This window comes from Eschrichtius robustus, chromosome 12 (assembly GCF_028021215.1).
Source record: "Eschrichtius robustus isolate mEscRob2 chromosome 12, mEscRob2.pri, whole genome shotgun sequence".
NCBI classification, from domain to species: Eukaryota; Metazoa; Chordata; class Mammalia; order Artiodactyla; family Eschrichtiidae; genus Eschrichtius; species Eschrichtius robustus.
In genome coordinates, this window is record NC_090835.1 from 80,101,238 (window position 1) to 80,123,419 (window position 22,182).

General features: G+C 37.8%; 1 protein-coding gene across 2 annotated transcripts in view; it reads right to left on the reverse strand.

Annotated features, from left to right (window-relative positions):
* PTCHD4 (patched domain containing 4) overlaps positions 1-22,182 on the reverse strand; it is a 186,372-nt gene that overhangs the window by 60,258 nt on the left and 103,932 nt on the right. The window lies entirely within an intron of this gene.

Sequence of the window (22,182 nt, forward strand, 5' to 3'; positions counted from 1 at the left end):
GTGTTTCGAATAGCAGCTGAAAGGCTACAAATTAAATGCATGAATAAAGGAGCACACTCAGAGTGGTAATTTCAGATGGAGGAAAACAGGTAATTGTATAAGCATTACTGTTTGAAGAGCAGTGAAATGCTTCTTTTACTTGCTGTTAAAATGTTATTTGCTTTTTAAGCATATTCTCCAAGTAGGATGTGAAGAAACAGTAAGTTCTCATCTTCTCATCTTCATGTAGGTTGTGTACTCTTTGAATAAACATACAGATTCCCCTTTTAGACTGAAGCTGATAAAAGGCATCATTAGCATAATAATGACATAACAATGGCAGGGATCATAATAATGCTCATCTCAAGGGGCCAGGGAATTTTCCTAGGTAGTGGGTCATGAATCCTTCCAGTATCATGGTGATTTTACTGGTGGGGAAATTGAGGTTTGAAGGTAAAGTGATCCAGGGACTAAAGGGCTTCCCAGGGACACTGAACACCGTAGAAGTCCACGCAGTGCCACAAAACCCAAGAGTGGCCTCAAGTTCCATGCAGCATGGGAACCGCTCCCATCCAACCCTCTGGAGGGAAGCTCTGCACAGAATCTCCCTCCTTCGGGAAACATTCTCGTTTGCCTACTCCTCCCCCCTTTCCTCCTGTCTCTCTATTGCAGAAGCTGCAGGGTATGGTGCTTAAGAACATCAACTCCAGAGCCAGGCTGACTGGGTAGGAAGGGCCATTTTGCCCCTTGCCAGCTGTGAGACTTCACACAACCCACTTAATCTCCATTCCCTCGTCTGTAAAGGGGAAACTCACCGTAGCTCCTCCTGGGATTGCGCGGAGGATTCAGTGTTCAACTCTGCAAGGCTCTTAGGACAGTGTGCAGCCCAGGCCGAGCCTTGTTTGCTAAGTGAATAAAATCTCTCCTCACTTTCTGCTTTCCCTTTACATTTTATTCTCCAACAAAGGCAAACGGTCTGTGCTTTTATAAACTTACCACACAGAGAATTTACTTGCGTGCCTTTGCTCCTGATGTTTTTCCTTTCTGGAAGGCTTTTCCTTCTTGGACAAGACCTCTTCCTTCTGTGGCTCCCACAGCTGACTGACCCCACTGTGCCCTGCAGGCGTTCCTCTGAGAGCATTACATACATTGCATGGCGATTCCCGGGAAGATGAAGCCGGGTCACAGTTGACACATGCTGGTTCTTGACTTCCATTATACCTCCGCCAGTTTCCTCCTCTCTTTCTGGCCAGTGCATCTAGGCTGCCTTTTGGGATGCCTCTTCTCCACCCGTACCCTCAGGCCTCTGCTCTGGATCCCTTTCTCTTCTCCCTAAATGTCCATCCACCCCTAGATGCTATCTTTCGTTCCCTTGAGAGCAAATCCTTAAACTGACCATTTCTAAACTTATTTCCAGATCTTTGTTTGGCGTTTTTGACCCATATCATCAAATGGTTCCCAGTCTCTTTACTCACATGTTCCAAAGGCACCAAAAACTCAACGTGCTCACAGCTGCTCGCAATACTTTTTTCCCTCATCAATTCTTCCCCGTAAAGATGTCACTCACCCTAGTATTTCTCTGAAGGGCCCCATGCTTAAAATTATTCCTCGTTCCTCTTGTTTTCTCATTTCCATCAATACTCTGATCACCTCAGCTAACCTCAGCAAGGTCTTAGGAAAGCTAACTAATTATATTAGTCAACAGGATCATGTAATAGGGGCCCTTCTCACTCCTCCTAGGAGTGTTTTCATATTAGTCCAAGTGAATCCCCAATATTGGAATTCCAGGTGTTGGGAGAGGCATTTTGGAGACATTTCTCTTAAATTACATAATTCAGATGACTCCAGGAAGGCCCAGACTGGATGGCTTATTCCAGGAGTCCTTGGTTTATTATTAATCATAAGTTGGAAAGCAGAATCTCATCCTTTTCTTTTGTCTCTCTGCTTCCAGAGCTCCTCCCTACCTCTATGGTCTTGGAAGGGACTCTGTTCTATTCTATTCCTTTCCAGACCAGATAGGGCTTGACTCTCAAATTTTCCCATCTCCCTTTAGCTTTTGCATGCAAGCCTGAAGTCTGGACACCTCTACTGAAGAAAGGCAAACCCAAGTGGCTGTGAACTCAGAGGTGAAAGTATAGTGAGCAGTTACCTACAGTTCGCTGACCCTAAAATGCTTGCTGCCCAAACACAACTGTTGATAACATTTCACACTCACTGGACTAGTGCATCTCTCTGTCAAGAAGCGCTATTCCATCTTTACTGGATCTGTTAGTAATAACGATAATTTGTTTTCATGCTTGCTCTTAAAAATGCATTTGGAGTGATTTAAAGAGTCACAAATAATAAAACAAGGGAGATAAATGTAGGGAAATAATGTTGAATAATAGGTAGGATCAGGGCACAAAATACTAAAAGGGCAAAGATGGGAGATAGATGTGGAGTAAAAATTAGGTTTGGAGCTTTCCAGGGGCTGGAATAAAGGGACAAACACAGTAAGTTATGAGAATGGATTAATGTTGTTCACTTGATGAAAGCACACCTTTTTTCTGACACCTGAGAAAGGTTGATTTTCCTAAAGGGTACTTGGTATGATGTAGTGAACTATATCCAGAGCAATATCTTTCAGTACGTCCAAAGGTGAGTTTCATAAGGCTACTTCTTCAGACAGCTCTCAATACAATAGGTGGCTCAATGCCAAAGCAAAGCTAGACAAAGACACAGTTCTGAGGGACCTGCATATTTTGGTATAACTACACAGCTAGCTGTGCATGGTACAGTGTAGAGGTTAAGAGCATTGGCTTTGGAGACAAACTGCCTGAGTTTGGACCCCAGCCTTGCCACCTTCCGGCTGTGTAAATGAACAAATTACTTTATTCCTCTGGCTCAGCGCAGTCATCTATAAAGTAGGAGTAATAATATTATCCACCCCTAGGTTTATTCTTAGGATTAAATTAGCTGATACGTGTGAAGCGTTTAGCATCCTGGCACAAAGGTTAAGCTATTATTTATCAAAAGGAAAAAGTGTAGAACACCTAGAAGAAAGACTTCACACAATTTAAGCCACACGCAATAAATAGCATTTCTTGTTGCTCTTGATCACAGTTAGGAGGAGCGAGTTTGAAATTACACTCTTTGACAAGAACCTAGCCTGCAGAAATTCTGTATGGCTGATTAAAGGAGGAACCATATGCTCATAATCAACCAAGTGGAATGCTGGGTTGACATCTGTAATGAAGATCAGGAACGAGGTGAACACATGGTGAACGGAAGACCATACCTCTACTGCAGAGCTACCTGGGGAGGAATCAAATGTTTCTCAGGAAAGAGTTCTGGATCCACAGAGGTACACACAAATCTTAAAGGGCCCTAATTCTGTGCAACAGAGAGAACTTGGCTGAAATAATTTAATTTTAGTTTGGAGAGTTTTCAAAATGAGTATGAATATTATCCATCCTGATCATATATCTTATTAAGAAATTAGAAAACATTTTAAGTGCTTGCAAATTTTTAATGGATCCGCCAAGATGATACAGCTCTAGATAACTGAGTTTTAGCTTTGCCCGTAACACCTAAGTCAATGAAGTGTTGGAAAACCATGGTTTTAGCATTTGAGTAGTTAACAAAAGTTCATTCTTTTAAAAGCCCTCAGTATCAGTTATTTATTGAGGCCAATCCTCATTTAGGAGGGAAAAATACCTTACTACAAACACAATGATAATGGTAGCTCCTTTCTTCTCCATTTTAAACAACAGAAATTTACCTGATGCTTATATTACTTTCCTGAACAGTTACCCATCGATTACCATGCATTATAAAAGAAATGATCAAGTGTGGCAAATGATTAAGTTCTTATGTTTCATTTGATTATTATGCTAAACTTAGGACAACTTAAGGTCTTGTCCTTATAAATTCTTTGTAGAATAGCATGATCATCTGCTTACAACTTAAAATGCTCCTGTATACTTTATGTATATGTACATCCATGTCACCAAATTCCTCATAAAACTATTACATTGAAAGCTACTACATATGAAAACTTTCTGGGTATTAAGCCAAGAAAAAAGAAAAATTAACATGCTTGGTTTCCAGCACGTTTTACGGATCTAAATCTAGCAACTTAATCTAGTCGCATAAAAATATGTGTGTATATACAATGGAATATTACTCAGCCATAAAAAGAAACGAAATTGAGTTATTTGTAATGAGGTGGACGGACCTAGAGTCTGTCATACAGAGTGAAGTAAGTCAGAAAGAGAAAAACAAATACCGTATGCTAACACATATGTATGGAATCTAAAAAAAAAAAAAGGTTCTGAAGAACCTAGGGGCAGGACAGGAATAAAGACACAGATGTAGAGAATGGACTTGAGGACACAGGGAGGGGTAAGGGTAAGCTGGGATGAAGTGAAAGAGTGGCATGGACATATATATACTACCAAATGTAAAATAGATAGCTAGCGGGAAGCAGCCACATAGTACGGGTCACAGGTGCTTTGTGACCACCTTAGAGGGATGGGATAGGGAGGGTGGGAGGGAGACGCAAGAGGGAGGGGATATGGGGATATATGTATATGTATAGCTGATTCACTTTGTTGTACAGCAGCAACTAACACAACATTGTAAAGCAATTATAGTCCAATAAAGATGTTAAAAATATATATATATATATATATATATATATATATGTGTGTGTGTGATTTAGTTTGCTAAAGCACATATGAACAGTTAAACTTGACCAATAATTTTTAGTTCACTCTTCAAAATTCGTTCTTCTCAAATATCTTCCTAAAACTTCTAAGGCCGTGCTTTCTTGATAAAGAATTTGGGACTACATTAAAATGAAGTGACAACTTTTTACTCCATCACTCCCCCCAAAACCCCAAATTTATATATTTACTCATTTTCTCCTTCACTTTGATTCTGTTATCTTCATCTTTTGGTGAGGGGTATTATTTGTATTTGACCGTAAAATCTATGTCAGTTTTGAAAACAGAGATGTTAAATAAATTTTCATACTTCTAAATCTTATAAAACAATTGAAATGATTGGATATGCACAGTATTATTTAACTAAGTCTTTAAATGTTTCATTCTTCTTAAATCTAAAATTAAACAAGGTTCACATAGCAAAGTAAACCTGGTTGAAAAAGATATCATCTAACTGCTTATTTGATATTATTTATAGTGACTAGTTCATTTCCAGTAAGTGTTTTTGTGTGACAGTGTCACAGATTTAGAAACCAGATCTTTTTAAGGAGCCTCTTGTAATAGAATTAAAGCCATTCCTCCTTACGTTGCTCTCACATACTGCACACAGTCTTACTGTGTAAGGCTGTTTTTAGGTCAAATACATAAATTAAACAATGAAATCAACCATGAAGTATATCATCCCTATGCTACCTCTTCATTTGTGGCTTTGCATTGTATTAAGAGGTTTGTTCTTATGGTAGTCCAAATTAGGGAAGAAATTCATATGTTGAATTCTTTTAAAAGGAGAATATGCTGTGGGGCACTTTGCATTGTTCAGATATCTGTATGAACTCAAGTGGAGTAACACGAGCTGGCACACCCTGTACTTTCTTCTGCCACCTCTCATTTACATCACCAGCAACCCTGTCTTAATAGTCTCTTCCCCACATAACAAACCACATCAAGGGAGGCCTTAAACACCATGAAAGCATTTATTTATTTATTTTTTATTTATTTATTTTTGTGAAAGCAAAAATAAATAAATAAAAGGAATTCACTGGGAATTCACTGGGGAATTCACTGGGACCAATGCACTTGTATATCCTAGCTTGGCTATTATTTCTTTAAACAAGTTGACCCATATCTGACTTGCACTTAATCATGCCTTCAATTTCTTTCATCTATTTATTTATTCAACAAATATATAGAATGCTGATGAGGTGCTAGACACAGTTTTAGGTGCTAGCATATAGCAACAGAAAAAGAAAAGTTCTGACTATTATCGATATTACATTCTAATGGGGGAGACAGACAGTAAGTAAATACAAAGCATATACAGTGTTAGGTAATGATAAATTCTATGGAGAAAAATAAAGCTAATGAAGCAGATAAGGAGGGTAGAAAGTGCCAGTGGCAGTGTGGTTCAGAGGGAGAACTTGTCATTTTATTAAATGGGTGATAAAGTGACATTTAAGCAGAGAGGTGAGGGGGATTGAGACATGTGAATATGCAGGGGAATGAAATTTCAGGTGGAGAAAATAGTAAGTGCAAAGGCCCTGAGGTAGGAGCATGCTTGTCATGTTGGAGAAACAGCCAGGAGCTCTGGTGGGCAAGCATGGGGAGTAGTCATTGGAGAGAAGGTCAGTAATATAATGGATCATGCAGGTCATACTAAGTAGCTGAGGTCGTGAAGGACAGGCAAAGCCCCTGGACCATCTGAAGCAGAGCAGCGACCTGATCTGATTTACATTTAATAGCATCATTCAGGGTGAGCAGGGGAGGACACTTTATAGGGAACAAGAGAAGACAAGAAGCTACTGCAATGACCAGGTGAAAAAAAGATGATGGCTTGGACTAAGGTAGTAATGGTAGTGGTGATGGAAATTATGAGATTCTAGTTGTATATTTTGAAGGTGAATTCAAATGAGTTTGATACATATAAGATGACTATGTCCTGGTTTCCACTGGGTACTCTGGTTAAAATTATTAAGAGTGCCCTCTTTCACTCTCAAAAATATCCCAGTTTGGATTAAATTATATGGTCCCCTGTTTATAAAACACTTTATGTTTTCCAAGCATTTCCTCAAACATTATCTCAAAAAACCCTGATAAAATCGATACCACAATTCTCCCTTGATAGACATGGACTCTGAAGCTGAGGAAGTTTTAGTGACTCGTCCAAGGTCACAGATAGTAATGGCAAATCCAGAATTGGCCTGGCTAGCAGGCAATGCTCTTTCTCCTGCTCCTTGGATTTTTTTCAAGTTGCATCTGCAAGGCACAAGCACAATATTCACCCTCCCAGTCAGTCACTCATTTATTCATCACACAACTATTTGTATGTACCAGACACTGTTCTAAGCAGTTAGGACACATCAATCAACCAAAGATCCTTCTACAGATTGTATTCTAGCCAGGCATAATAAACAACAAATATAAGAAATAAGTAAAGTACTTAGTATGTTAGAATATGATGTGTGCAATGGAAATACGTAGTAGAGAATAGAGAGGATTTGCTCAAAGGGCCTCCAGTCTCAACCTGGAAATGGTCAGGGTAGGTCTAAGAAGGTGAGTGAATCAAGCAGAAAAGTGTTCCAGGCAGAGGGAACAGCTGGAGCTAGGGAAGGCTGTAGACAAAGGCAAATCTAGTGTGATCAAAAAATAGCAAGAAAGCCCATATGACTGGGGCAGCGTGAGTAACAGGAGTTGTAGGAAGCCTCAGAGTAATAATGGGGCTGGGTCATGTAACACTTTGTAGCCACTGGGAGAATGTGGGATTCTTCTCTGAGTATAATCAGAACCCACTACAGGGTTTTGAGCCAAGGAAAAGCATGATATGACTGGTGTTTTAAAAGAATGACTCTGGCTGCTTTTTGAGAATGGACTGTAAGGGGGCAAGAGTAGAAGCAGAGATACTCATTAGGAATCTACTAAAGCAGCACAATGAAAAGTGAAGATGGCCTGGACCAGCGTGGTAACAGTGGAGAGGGTGAGAAGTAGTGAGAGTCTGGACATATTTTGGAGATAGAAGAATTAACATTATTTCCTAATGGATTATGTGAGGGAAAGAGAGTTGTCAAGGGACTTTCCACAGATGGAGAGCTTGTTTTTAGATAGGGAAGGCTATATAGATAGAGCAGGTCTGTGGGGGATGATCAGGAGTTTTGTTTTGTACATACTGGGTTTGAGATGTCTGATAGGCACCAAATGGCTATTGGGTATATGAGCATCAGGAAACACGCTTGGGTTCAGGATAGATGTCTGGGCTGGAGATATACATATGGGAGTTGTCAGCACATGGTGTGTATTTAACTCGAGGACTGTATTAAATCACTGAAAAAAAAATCAAGTATATGGAAAAGATGACCAAGAACTGAGCCCAGGTACTCTGACTATAAGAAGGTGGGAAGAAGAGAAGGAGCCTGTAAAGGAGATTGAAAAGGAGCCAGCAGCACCACTGGAATAAACCCAAGAAAGAATCAATAAGCAAGTGAAGAAAATACTTCAGAAGGGAGCCACTGACCAATTGCAAAATACTGCTAATAGGTGGAGAAAGATGAGGACTGAGAATTAACCATTGGGTTTGGCAGCAAGGGGGTCATCGGAGACTGGATACAGATTGTTTGGTGGAAAGATGGTGCTCGAGATTCTGTATGACTCAGAAGCTTTCAGGTAATCCATTGCTGCTGGCAGGGACCACACTTTGAGTAGCAATAATCTAGTGAAGAAGCAGAGGGATTGGCTTTAGAACAAGTGGCGGGGAAGGGAGAGCATGTGGTTGTAGACGCTATAAGGTAGATGATGAACCCAAGGAAGTTCTTTCTGAATGTTTCTACTTTCTCAGTGAAACAAAATGAGGTCATAAGTTGAAAGTGAAGATGGGGGAAGGCGCTGGGTCTTCGAGGAGAGAGAAGAAGGTATGACAGTCATCTAGGTGAGTGGGGGCAGCGTGGGCTGGGGATGATGGCCAGGCAGCATCAGGACCAACTTCAGGTGCGTGGCCATGAATTTAAAGGGAGAATAGTCAGTGTGCTTGTGTATTTTTCTTCAACCATGTTCTGCTACACAGGTACAGGTGCAGAGTAGGCAGAATTAGATTTAACCATGGTTCTAGTTTTACCAGGTGAGGCCAGCCACATGAGAAAGGGCCAGGGAGTTGAGGATCTTCCTGAGAGAGTGATTATCATAATTAACCATGGAATTTAAGCTAGGTAAGGAAGGCAGGCCTCAGTGATGGTGTAGGAGGGAGTGCCTGAGGCTGGATGGAGGAAACTCACTGGGGAAGAGGAATTCAGGGAACTCAGAGGCCATGGAGGTGGATCCCACACAGCAGTGGCTCTAAAATTTCATCTGTATCAGGATACTGTGGAGGGGTTATTAGAACTGAAATGGCTGGGTCCCACTCCCAGAAATTTTAATTAGGTTAGTCTGGGGTGGGGCCTGAGAATTAGGTGGTGTTGATGTCACTGGTTGGAGAACTACATTTGGGAACCATGTCCTTCAGGTACATCAAAATCAAGAGTTAAGAGAAGAATAACAAGGGAGAGAGTGACACTGAATCTGAAGCTAAAACAATTGCCAGAAGAAGAGGAGGGGGACTGACCCAGTTGGGGTGAACAGTCTCAATGAGCTGTAGTGGAGACCACAGTCTGATTCTACTGCAACGTGAGCCTCTGTTTTATTCTTCTCATTCTGCTCTTTACCAGTGACTCAAAGTGAGGCATCTGGAGTCAGGCTGGTCTTTTATCAGCTCTGTGACCTTGGACCAGTTGTTCACCTCTTTGTTTCTCTGTTTCCTCATCTGTAGAGTAAGGCTATAAATAAATGTACCTGCTGAGGTTGTTGAGAAGATAAATGAGTTAAATGCTCAACTACTCAGGCAGTATTGATACATGGTTTTCAACAGACTCAACACAGTTCTACCTGTTATTTATTCATTTCCTCATGTTCTTTGTTTAAATGAGCTCTCCTGAAATCTTCTATCTTGCTCTGAAACTGATCTTTTGCCTATGATTTGATGTGGAACTCTATACTTTTTTTAATATTATCTGGAATTTTATAACAAATGGAACTTTAGGCGATTTAGACATTCATTCCTTTGAACTAGGAATGTTGTAAAGGACTTTGACATAACATGAAAGCACTGTCATTACACAGACGTGAACTTTAATTATAATCATAATTGTTTTATTTCTGCAAAGGTCTCTCATCCAGTGTAGAAATGGATTTGACCACAGCTCTTTCATGATCTTTTTGTCTTGGATCTCATGAGTGACCACAAAGAAAATCATAAACAAAACTATAGGGAAATATATAGAAACATTTCAACTGCATCTTTAATGTCATTATTTAATCTCACTGAACAATGTAACAAATTGTAACTAGTCTGTATATTGGGTTTAAATTATTAACATATCATGTTTCCTGCATTATGACTCATGCAATGTAATTAGGAAGAAGTATTAGGTAGGTGCTTAGCAAAGCTTGGGATCCATGTGGCCTGTATATTTTTCCCCTAGTGGATGACCTTCCAAACAAAATCAGAGAGAGAGAGAGAGAGAGCAATTTAACAAATGATTTTTTCCATCTGCAAAGGGAGTTCCCCAGAGTTATTCAGCTGAATATTTTTGAAACTTTATACCATATAAAGCATTAGCCTTTCTAGGTCACTGTATTGCATCTGAGCCTAAAATTAAAACCATGAATACTTAAAGCTTTAACTTCCACACTCCTTAAAAGCTGGTAAAAACAGGCATTTCCCTTTGCCACTTAGCTGTGCTTTATAATCTGAGAAACAGCACTTTCAAAAATGTGGCTTAAAAGCAGCCACACAGAGAATAAGGGAAGAGAAAAACCAATTTACATGTTTCCATTTTTCTTTCCCTTCTATTTATTCACTCTTGCTTAGGATCAGTACTGACACGATTCTCTACCGAATTTAAAGAGGGAGGTACTGGCCATCCCTGGCTCATAGTCCAATCAACATTAGAATATGGAAGGTGGTTTTAAGTCTAATGTCTCCCATGGCACCTGTTCCATTGCTGGTCCACAACAAATAACTAATAAGTATTGATTCTCTGACTGCGAGGCTAATGTATAGACTCTTCATTATCTGGTCTGCTTAGTGAGCCATAATATCAATTGTTTTAGAACAAACTTTCCCTGACTTCCAGCTTGCCTGTCTATCGGCAACTAGCATCATTGTCTCCTTCTATGCGCTCCCTTGTAAGGCAGGAGCTATAGACACAGGAGCTACATTTTCCAGAATCTTTACTAGCAGAATTGCTGATTGAAAGTCCACAAATCAGACGCTTTCAAGATGTCTGGAGGGTAGAGGAAAAGCCGAAGATATACTTGTGTTCTTCCAGTAGATGCAAAAGTCACGTGTGTGTTGGCAGAGGTGAGATTTGCAGTGTGGAGGCACCGCAGTTGCTGCTGGTGTAGCTGCAGGTTGGCTACTCGCGGCTTCCTGAAAGCTTGAAGAGCCCTTCCCTGTTCTTTGTCCTTTGGCCCTTTTGATGGTTTGGAAGCTCCTGATTCCCTTTCTATATTAAATCTCTTCTGGCTTGAAGTACCCATTTTCTTGACGGAACTTGTCTGGTATATCCATATGGGGGAAAAGGCATGAATTTGGAGACAGAGGTTCACCACAGGAATTCATGCTGTATAGTCTACTAGGGGGCATAGCCATAAAGCAGTAAAAGTGATACCACATAGAAACATACTAAATGCTCTGGAGCTGAACTGAGTGGGAGATCATTAAAACACAACACATTGTTTGACCTTGAGCAAGTTATTAGACCTCAGTTTTCTCATCTGTAATATGGAGTTAATGACAGTAGAGACCTCCTAGGGTTATGTGGCTTAATGAATTAATATTTGTGAAAGTCGTAGAATAAGGAATGGCACATGGTTAGTACTATATGATTTCTGCTTTAAAAAAGTTAATTAAAAAATACACACATGAATATTCCCTTAAAAGCATTCTGCTTGGTAAGTTAGCTAATTTCAAAGCTCAAAACATTCCTGGAATGTGGACATTTTGGAAATGTGTTGACATCTTGTCTAGCAGCCACACTAGAAAACTGCAGTTTCTGACCCAGTTCTATTCTGCTTCCCATTGTAGGAAGCTCCCAAGCCCCAGGACGTCTCTCTCCCCAGCAGTCCAGCTCAGCTTTGGATGAAAAACTGTGTTATGCAACTTGGCCACTCACCTGGCTCATGTGTTTTAGTTCTGAATGATTTAGAACTGTTCATACAAAATCAAACACACTCTCAAAGGATAAAGCATTGCTACCCTCAAAAAGGTTCAAAACAGCATTGCAGAGAATTTGAAAAGATTCCAACTGGGCAGCTGCAAATGTACCCTGGACAATGACACAGCCACTGGCATAAGCTTATAGCCTCTCAGAATAACTTGAAAACGACAGAACTTTTTGGTTGATAAACTTAAAGAAAAATGTGTTTCTACCTTATAATATCCCATGAGTATGCAGTGGTTGTCCTTCATAAATTTTCAGGGATTGCAGTGAGAGTAGAAAATAGCAAAACACAGCACAATTTAAAAAAAAAAACTCAAAAGAATAACACAAAATGGATTCAAGGACAGAAAATGTAAGCTGCAGGGTCATGATGGTCTTTCTCTGTTGCTTCTGTCACAGTTGGTGAGGCTGCCAAGGTGGCCCTAACCGCTAAGCACAGACTTATACCTGCAAGTTGCAGTTGGGGAGAATGTGGTTTCAAAAAGCAGGCTTCCTTATTTCCTAGCAAACCAGTGTTTACCCTTCTGTGCTTTTCCTTGCAAACACTGTTCAGTTTTGCAAAGTGAGACACGCGTTTTGCTACTTCACAGATGCCACCCAGGGGCGAAAGAGGAAAAAAATAATCTCTGTCTTGTTTCTTCTCTCAGGTGTAAAAAAATTACCTCTGGTTCCTTCCTGTCTCAGTAATCAGTTGAGAAATTGAGCAAGAATATGTCAGATAACCTGAAAAATATTTTTTCAGTTGTTTATGTTAACATAAAATGAAAGCATTTTCTAGAAGTCCTCAAGTTTGTGACAGCAGTTTGCAACCTGGTTGTGGATTAATTTTTTTATGCTGAGATTTACAACAGAAACGATTTGGTTAATTAGTCCTATTTTGATCTAGCTGAATGCAGATATCAGTAATTTATTAAGATGAGTCTTTAGGGCATGCCTAATCTCCTAATACTATCCACTTGGGGCAAATCCTCAATCTCAGACTGAGGATTGCAAGGGTCTCACATTTTTTGTAAATTTAAAATACTTAACAAATACAAATCTGAGATTTACATATTTAAACATGTACAATGTTGTGCATGCTCAATGTAAAGTTTGTAAAGAAAGGAAAGGCCTGTAGATATTTTTATTCTTTGATGATTGTGCACAAAATTTATTTTTGTGATTTTCTGGAGTTTTCCAAAGCATACCCGCATTCATTCATTCATTCAACTAACATTTAATAAATGCTACTATGGCTTGGCACTGTGTGCTAGGCCCTGAGGATTTGCAGCTCTAATCTTGAGGAACTCAAAATCTGGGGCAGTTAAATGTATTAATTATCCAGCAGTTATCAATTACAGTGCTTATATTTAAGTAAATTCCTCAAGCTTATATACCTGGAAAATGACACTTTATCAGGGGTAGGCTTATCAGTTTATCAGCCTTCAGGCCAAATCCAGGCTGCTGCTTGTTTCTGTAAATAAAATTTTATTGGAACACAGCCAAAGTCATTCATTTATGTATTGTCTGTGGTTACTTTCAGCTACAAAGACAGAGCTAAGTACAGTACTTGCTAAAGAGAGGAGTTGCAAGACCTAAAATATTTACAATCTCACCCTTCAGAGAAGTTTGCCTCACTCTGGTTTAGATTATTATAATTACAAATCAGGTGTTTGAAAACAGTTCCATCTGGCTACAAAGCCTCTTCTATTTTATCTTGTCAAACTTTCAGAATCATAAAAATCATAAAGAGTTCTCTAGTAAGTTTTTTTTTCTTATTAGTAGTAAATATTTTCTATACATTTCTTTTAAAAAAGTTTTTGATGTTGGACTAAAAATCTCCTCCCCCAGAAATGATCAATCTTCAGAAACAAATTCTACTTTTGCACATAGTTTAGAAAGGGAATAGGAGAGCTGGGTAGCAACAAATAGAATGAGACAGCAGGACTAGATTATCTCAAAAGAACCTTCCTATTCCAGCATCCAATAGCTCTATGTTTCTGTAACAATAACTGCAAGGGCTAAAATGAAAAGACAGGGCTGCCACTGGAGCAAACACACAGCACAGTGGTTTATGGAAATCAATTAAGGATGAGACCAACCTGACTATACCTGCACCATTAAAAATCCAAGTCTCCCAAATTTCATTTTGCAAAAATAAGGATAAATCCTAATCAATAACACATTATTCAAAGAACTTTCAAAAAACAGCAATGAAAATAACATGACAGAATTCCCAAACCATCTCTGACATACATTAATTCTAGCAGGTGAATACGATGTGAAAAAAATGCCCTTGAAGAATAAAAGACAAAAAAAATTACCAGCAGACCTGATGGGAATAATTATTTCTCCAAAACTACCTAGTCTTAATGACCCATTAAGACACATGGTAAAAGCTTTAATGTGGGCTTTTGACCAGAGAATGGGCTAGACACACCTGTATTATACTCTGAAAAGTATAAAACATTGATGAAGGAAATTGAAGATGATACAAAGAAATGGAAAGATACCCCATGTTCTTGGATTGGAAGAATTAATATTATTAAAATGGCTACACTACCCAAAGCAATCTACAGATTTAATTGCAATCCCTATCAGGACATTTTTCACAGAACTAGAACAAATAATCCTAAAATTTATACGGAGCCATAAAAGACCTGAATTGCCAAAGCAGTCCTGAGAAAAAAGAACAAAGCTGGAAGAATAATCTTCCCAGACTTCAAACCATACTACAAAGTTACAGTAATCAAAATAGGGCGGTACTGGCACAAAAACAGACAAGTAGATCAATGGAACAGAATAGAGAGCCTGGAAATAAACCCATGCACCTATGGTCAATTAATCTACGGCAAAGGAGGCAAAAATATAAAACGGAGAAAGGACAGTCTCTTCAACAAGTGGTGCTGGGAAAACTGGACAGCTACATGTAAAATAATGAGATTAGAAACTCCCTCACATCATATACAAAAATAAACTCAAAAAGGTTTAAAGACCTAAATGTGAGATATGAGACCATAAAACTCCTTGAAGAGAACATAGGCAGAACACTTTTTTGACATAAGTTGTAGCAATAGTTTCTTAGATCAGTCTCCTAATCTAAGGCAAAAGAAGGAAAGGCAAAAATTAATAAATGGGACCTAATTAAATTTAAAAGCTTTTGCACAGCAGAGGAAACCATCAACAAAATGAAAAGACAAGCTACAGAATGGGAGAAAATATTTGCAAATGATGAGACCAACAAGGGGTTAATATCCAAAATATACAAGTAGTTCATATAACTCAATATCAAAAACAAAAACAAAATACAAACAATTCAATGAAAAAAAGGGCAGAAGACTTAACTAGACATTTTTCCAAAGAAGACATACAGATAGCTAACAGGCACATGTAAAGATGCTCAGCATGGCTAATTATTAGAGAAATGCAAATCAAAACCACAACAAGGTATCACCTCACACCTGTCAGAATGACTATCATCAAAAAGTCTACAAATAACAAATGTTGGAGAGAACATGGAGAAAAGGGAACCTGAGTACACTGTTGGTGGGAATGTAAGCTGGTGCAGCCACTGGGAAACAGTATGGAGGTTCCTTAAAAAAACTAAAAATAGAACCACCATATGATCTAGCAATCCCACTCCCGGGTATATATCCAGAAAAACTGAAAACACTAATTTGAAACAGACATGCACCCCAATGTTCATAGCACCACTATTTACAATATCCAAGATATGGAAACAACCTGAGTGCCATCAACAGATGACTGAATTAAGAAGATGTGATTATATATATATATATATATATATATATATATATATATATATATATATATATATATATTCACATATATATGCAATGGAATTTTACTCAGCTATAAAAAAGAATGAAATACTGCCATCTGTAGCAATGTGGATGGACCTAGAAAATATTATGCTCAGTGAAATGTCAGACAGAGAAAGACAATATGTGATATCACTTATATGTGGAATCTAAAAATATATATATAAATGGATGTATATGCAAAACAGAAAGACTCACAGATATAGAAAACAAACTTGTGGTTACCAGTGAGGAGAGGGAAGGGTGAAGGGACAAATTAGGGGTATGGGATTAACAGACACAAACTACTAGGCATAAAATAGATAAGCAACAAGGATAGACTGTATATCATAGGGAATTATAGCCCTTATCTTGTAATAACCTAGAATGGAATATAATCTGCAAAAATACTGAATCACAATGCTGTACACCTGAAACTAACACGATATTTTAAATCAACTATACTTCAATTAAAAAAGACCCTTCTGGAAGACTTTCATTTAATAACAAGGATAGTGCTAAGAGCAGAGAAGAGGAAGGAGGGGAAGCAAAGGATAGTAGCCCTCATGTTCTTCTCAGGCTGCTGTAAAGACCTGTATGCTTACTAATGACACTTGGGAGCATGTCTCTTGTCCATTCATTCATTCAACAAACTTGTATTGAAGACCTGCTCTTTGCCAAACGAGCAAGGTGCTGGAAATACAATGGAGAATAAGCCAAACTTGCTCCTCCCTTTGTGGTGCCTGTGCTTTAGTGGGTGAAGAGAGGCACTGAGCAATTATAACAAGATACGGTGTGCTAGTGGGGGTAGGGAAATGTAGAATCCTACAAGGACGTGCCAGGAAAATCTGACTTGGTCTAAGTTATGGGGTCAGAGTCCTCCCTGACAGGTCACCTCAGACATGAAGGAAGATAAGTGGGAATCCACGGCCTCTTTTTTGCTCCTTCTCTTCCCTTCTCTGTATAGTCCCTCTTTCCATGCTTTCTTGTTTCCATCTTCTCAAAGTCTGAAAAAGGAAATTGACCCAGGAGCCATTTGAAAATGTGGATGAGTGAGTTATGTATTCAGCAGAAATCATCAGGACAGGTAGATGCTAAGTGGGTGATAAAAACAAACTGACAAATATAAAGGTGACAGAATCCATTCACTTCTGCGAGGCAACGATACAAAATGGTCAATAGGAAAAGCAGACTGTCTTCCATGGAAATGGAGCAACAATGTTTTATTATAACCATTAGGTACAAGACTGCCTTGATGGATTATGGTAAACTGTTTTAAAATCTTTAAGTAAAATGAATGTTCTAAGAATTCTCTTTTTAGGGTGAAGGTTTATACTTCCCAATTTGAGAAGTATAATTTTCTTTAAAAAGGTTTTTGGCATGAATACCATACTTGTCCATTTTAAAGAAAACAAAACAAAATCTAATACCTGTATACACCCCACCCAGCCTTAAGAAATACAACATTACAAAGACTCTTCCCTAAAGTTTTCCCCTTCTCTCTCCTCCGTGAGGTAGGCTTCCTCTTAACTTTTATATTAATCATTTTGTCCTTTAAAATGTAACCTCATATGGTAAGTATGCCTAAACAATATTTTGTTTAGTTTTGCCTATTTTTAAAATAAATGTAATCATTCTGTATATTTTTTTCTAAGATTAGCTTTTCTTTCTTTTTTTTTTTTGCATAACATACTTTTGAGATTAATCCAGGTTGAATCATGGAACTGAAGTTCATTTACTTTCATTTATTTTACTGCCTGTATATGGATCAATTTGGAAAAACAGACATCTATATGATATTGTGTTTTCCTACCCATGAAAATTACAAGTTTCTTCAGTTAATTAGGTCCCCTTTACTATCTTTAAACATAAATCTTTCTAGTTTTCTTCGTAACGGTCTTAAACATCTTGTTAGGATATTCCTAACTTACATTTTAGTTGCTATTCTAAATATTACCACATTAGCTTCATTGTACACATTTTCTTAAGTAGTATTCTGCTATTCAATTATTATATGCACTTTTAAAATTTAGTTATGAATTTTCTTTGATACACAGTTTGAAGTATACATTTAATTTACAAACATCAGATTTTGGATATTTTTTCCTTATTGATTTCTAAATCAATAGCCTTGATGCCAGAGAATATAGTAAATATGATACTGATTCTTTGCAATTCGTTGAATTGACAAATATACTTGTATAGCAAGTATACTTGCTATACAAATATAGCAAGTATACTTGCTATACTGTCCAGATGATGGTCAATTTCTATTAATGTTTCACTTGTACTTAAAAATATGTGCATCCTCCCATTCTTGGTGCATTATGGCTATTAGAATAAATTTGTTCTTTGTGTTGTTCAAATATTCTCTATTATTACCAATAATAGCTTTGGTAATAATTATTCTTACCAATAATCTAGCTTTCTGTTAGATTTTTGAATTATTGAGAGAAGTATGTTCAAATCTTTCACTGTAATAGTACATTTTTAATTTATTTCTACATTTCTGCTAAGTTTTGCTTTATATATTTTGAAGCTATGTTATTAGGAATATACAAAGTTAGAATTCTCATCTTCCTGACAGCTAGAGACTTTGTGTCAATGTATGGTGACCTCCATCTCTAGTAAAGCCTTTTTTGCCTTTATGTCTTTTTCCCTTGATATTAATATAGTTTACTTGCTTTTGTTTGGTTATCACTGGAAAAGATGTATTTTCTGATTATTTCACATTCATCTTTTCTCTACATTAGGATGTATTTAAACTGGACAGTTTAGTTGATTTGCCTTGATTATGATTCCTAATATATTTGGTTTATTTCCATCCTCTTATTCATACTAATTTTTATGTTTGCTTTTTATTAGTCTTTCTTGCCTTGCTTTGTATTGAGCTTTCCCTAAATAATTTACTTTTCCCTCTTAATTTTGAAATCGTGCACAATTTCTATTCTATTTCTTTAGTTTTAATGAATACTCTAGAGATGTTCAATTGTGTATTTAACTAAAAAAAATCTGAGGTTTATTAATATGTTTACTTTTTCACCAAGCCATGCAAGAACATTTTATATTGATAACACTACTCCTCACATATATGGTAATTTTGCCCAGTCATTTAGTTCTATCTTGATGCCTTTACCCACCCTCCCTTTGTCCTCCCCCCAAAGAAAAAAAAGAATAATTTTCTTTAAAAATGTTACTGGCTATATAACATATTTGTTATTAGATACTGTTATTGGTATATATAATATTTACCAAAAAGTTTATATTTTCTTTTTTCACATTTCTCTTGTAGCTCACACCTTCTTTTTGGGATCATTTTTTTTCTTCTTGAATCGCATTCATTAGCTGTTCCTTTAGAGTTAATTAATTTTTAACTAAACTTAGTTTCTTTCTTGTCTTAAAATGTCATTATTTTACCCTTATTCGTAAGATATTCTTTGCTAGACATAGAATTCCATGTTGATAGTTATTTTTTCTCAGTTCATTAAAGATAATTATGTTCTACTTTTCATAGTTGTCAAAATGTCAGTTTAAATTTTGTTCCATTATGTCTTCCTTTTCTCTCCAGTTAACTTTTTTGCTTTTTAAAATCTTCTTGTCCTTAGCATTTTGTAATTACAATATAATGTGGCTGGGTATGGATAGGTTTTTGTTTAGATTGCTTAAGTTCTTTTGGACTTTCTGACTCTGAGAAATGGAGCCTTTTATAAAATCTGGAATATTCTTACTCATTATTTCTTTGGTTATGACTTTTCTGCTACTCTTTCTGTTCTTTCTTTCTGGGACTATGATTTAATGTTTGTTAAACCTTCTCATTCTATCCTTTATGTTCCTTAGCTTTCTTTCATAATTTTTATCTCTATGTCCAGTTTTCTATCATTTCTTCAGCTCTTATTTTCCAGTTTACCTTCTCTTTAAGTCTCACCCACTGAGTTTTTAATTTAATTATTATATTTATTTTTTTAATTTCTAGAAGTCTATTTGGTTCTCTTTGAAATCTGCTTCATCGATTTTGAAAATCTTGAAACCCCCTTATCATTCTTCTGAGTCTTCTTGTGACTATCTTTCTTGTGACTCTTGCCCATTGTTGTTTGTGAGCATGTGCCCTGTCTGAGACTTGATTTTCTGGAATTATTTGAAGATGGCACTTAAAGTATATTTTTCAAAAGAGCATCTATGTTTGCTTCTGAGTGTAGAATTATAGATGGGAATTCTCAATGTTTTTTAATTTTCATTTCACGCAGCACCAAGGGCTAAGGAGACATGCATTGCCCACTGTTTCCCTCTGCAGAATCAATTTTTCCAAGTTCAACCAAAAAAGGTGCCACCCTCTAAGGGTTCTGCATCAGGTGTGAGATCCCAATCCTGCCCCTACTCTCCTCAGGGGACAGGCTTTTCCTCCTGTCTCACTCAGGCATGGCCCATGGAAACCCAAGCCTTAGGCTGTGGAGTCAGCAGTTCCCCTCAGGGCAAACGCTGACTTCAAGACACTCTGGGTTTGTGCTTCCTTGTCATTTGTAACCTCTGATCTTTTCCTTCCTTCACTGCCAGATCAGCTTTACTATAAAAAAAAAGTATTTTCACAAAATGTTTTATCTAGCATTTTTAGGTGTTGGTGCTGGGTGAAGTTTTCCTGGACATCTATACTGCCATATTTCTGCAAATAAGAAATGGATTAGTACAATTTTCTTTCTTATTTACCACAGGGCAATATTGGAAAGAAATTACTATGATGTTACCAGTGTTTATTCCTCGATGGTTGGACTTTTTCTTTTTTCTTACCCATGTTACTTATCTACATGTCTTGACCATACATTACTTTGGTAATATTAAAAAAAAAACAAAACGGTTATTTTGAATGATAGCAGTGTATAAAATAAACTCCAATCTAACTACTATAGATGGCATCACTGGCAATTAAAGAGAGAAAAAGTAAATGTGCTTAGACTAGTATATAGATAAACTGGAGTAGAAGGAAAAAAAATTAAAGAGACAACAGATAATATAATACTGAAGAGGTAAAAATTAGAGGGTAGAACAGTGAGAATTCTTAGAATATGCTGTGGGAGAGAAAATGATGTAAAAAGTTGGCATGTGGGGATTTAGAAATGAGCAAAAGGCTGTCTCTGCAGATCTGATGCCAATTTTCCTAAAGCCTTGATGAAGCAATCTGTTTTGGGGATCTAGAATGACTGGGAATGCTCAGAAGGCAGATCACACATCTGCCACCAGGGCAAGGGGTGTGAGGAATGATTAATAAAGTAGTGTTGTATAGTTTAATTTTTTGCTTTTCAACATTGTGAGGACAGAAGACAATACTCATTGGAGAAAATGCATCTTGGGTTGAAAGTCAGGTGTGGTGAACAAAGGGTTTCCAAATCGGAAAGGGGCTAAGCCTGAAAAAGGGTAAAGAAAAAAGAGAAGAGGAAAATCACAGGGGTGTTGTCCTCCATCTGCAATAGACTAGGGTTCAGCAGTCTTCCTGGGCCTGATGAAAACAGCTCTGCTCTAGAAAATAATTGCTCATGTGTGTACGTAGAGCCAGATCCTCAGGGCTCTCTGCCAGGTGTCTCTAAAATACAGCTTTCGAAGTGAGACATTAGGTCCCAGGAACTTGCTGCAGTTCATTCTTTTATTCAACCATCAAATATCTTAAATAGATGTATGTTTGAGTGACGACGCTCTGCCAGGCTGTGCTAAGCCTGGGGATACAGTATAAAAATGAAGACACATCCCCACTATTCCTGGTATTAAAAAGTTTAAAGTCTATTTGGGAGAGATAGGTATCAAGCAAATACTTGAAAACTTACGTTATTATAATTACAATTACTTATACGTACTATAAAACAAAGCAAACTCCAAACCCAAGGGTACAGACACCAGACCCTTGCTAGCCATTTGCTGTTATCTTAATTTATTCACAGGGTAGTGCCCAGTTCTGAGGCAGTTTTCATGTTTAGTCTCTACAGTCTTTTTCTTCTTTTTTCTTTTACTATGTTGTAATGGTGATCTATTGCTGCATAGATACATAACAACAAATGTAGTGGCTTAAAACAACACACATTACTAGTTATATCACGGTTTCTGTGGGGTATGAATCTGGGTATGGTATAACTGGGTCCTCTGCTTCAGAGTTCCCCAAGGCTACAATCAAAGTGTTGACTGAGGCTGAGGTCTTGTCTCAAGGCTGAACCAGTGAAGGATCCACCTCTAAGCTCACATGGTTGTTGGCCAGATTTAGTCCCTTGTGGTTGTAGAACTGGGGCCTTGGCTGGCAAGGCAGAGTCTCTTTGCAAGGCAGAGGGCACGGTCCTATGTAACGTAACCATGGATGCGACATCCATTACCCTTGCCGAATTCTATTGATTTAAAGCAAGCCACAGGTCCAGTACCCACCCCGAAGGAGAGGAAATCACACAAAAGCGTGAAAATCAAGAGCTGGGAGTCACAAGG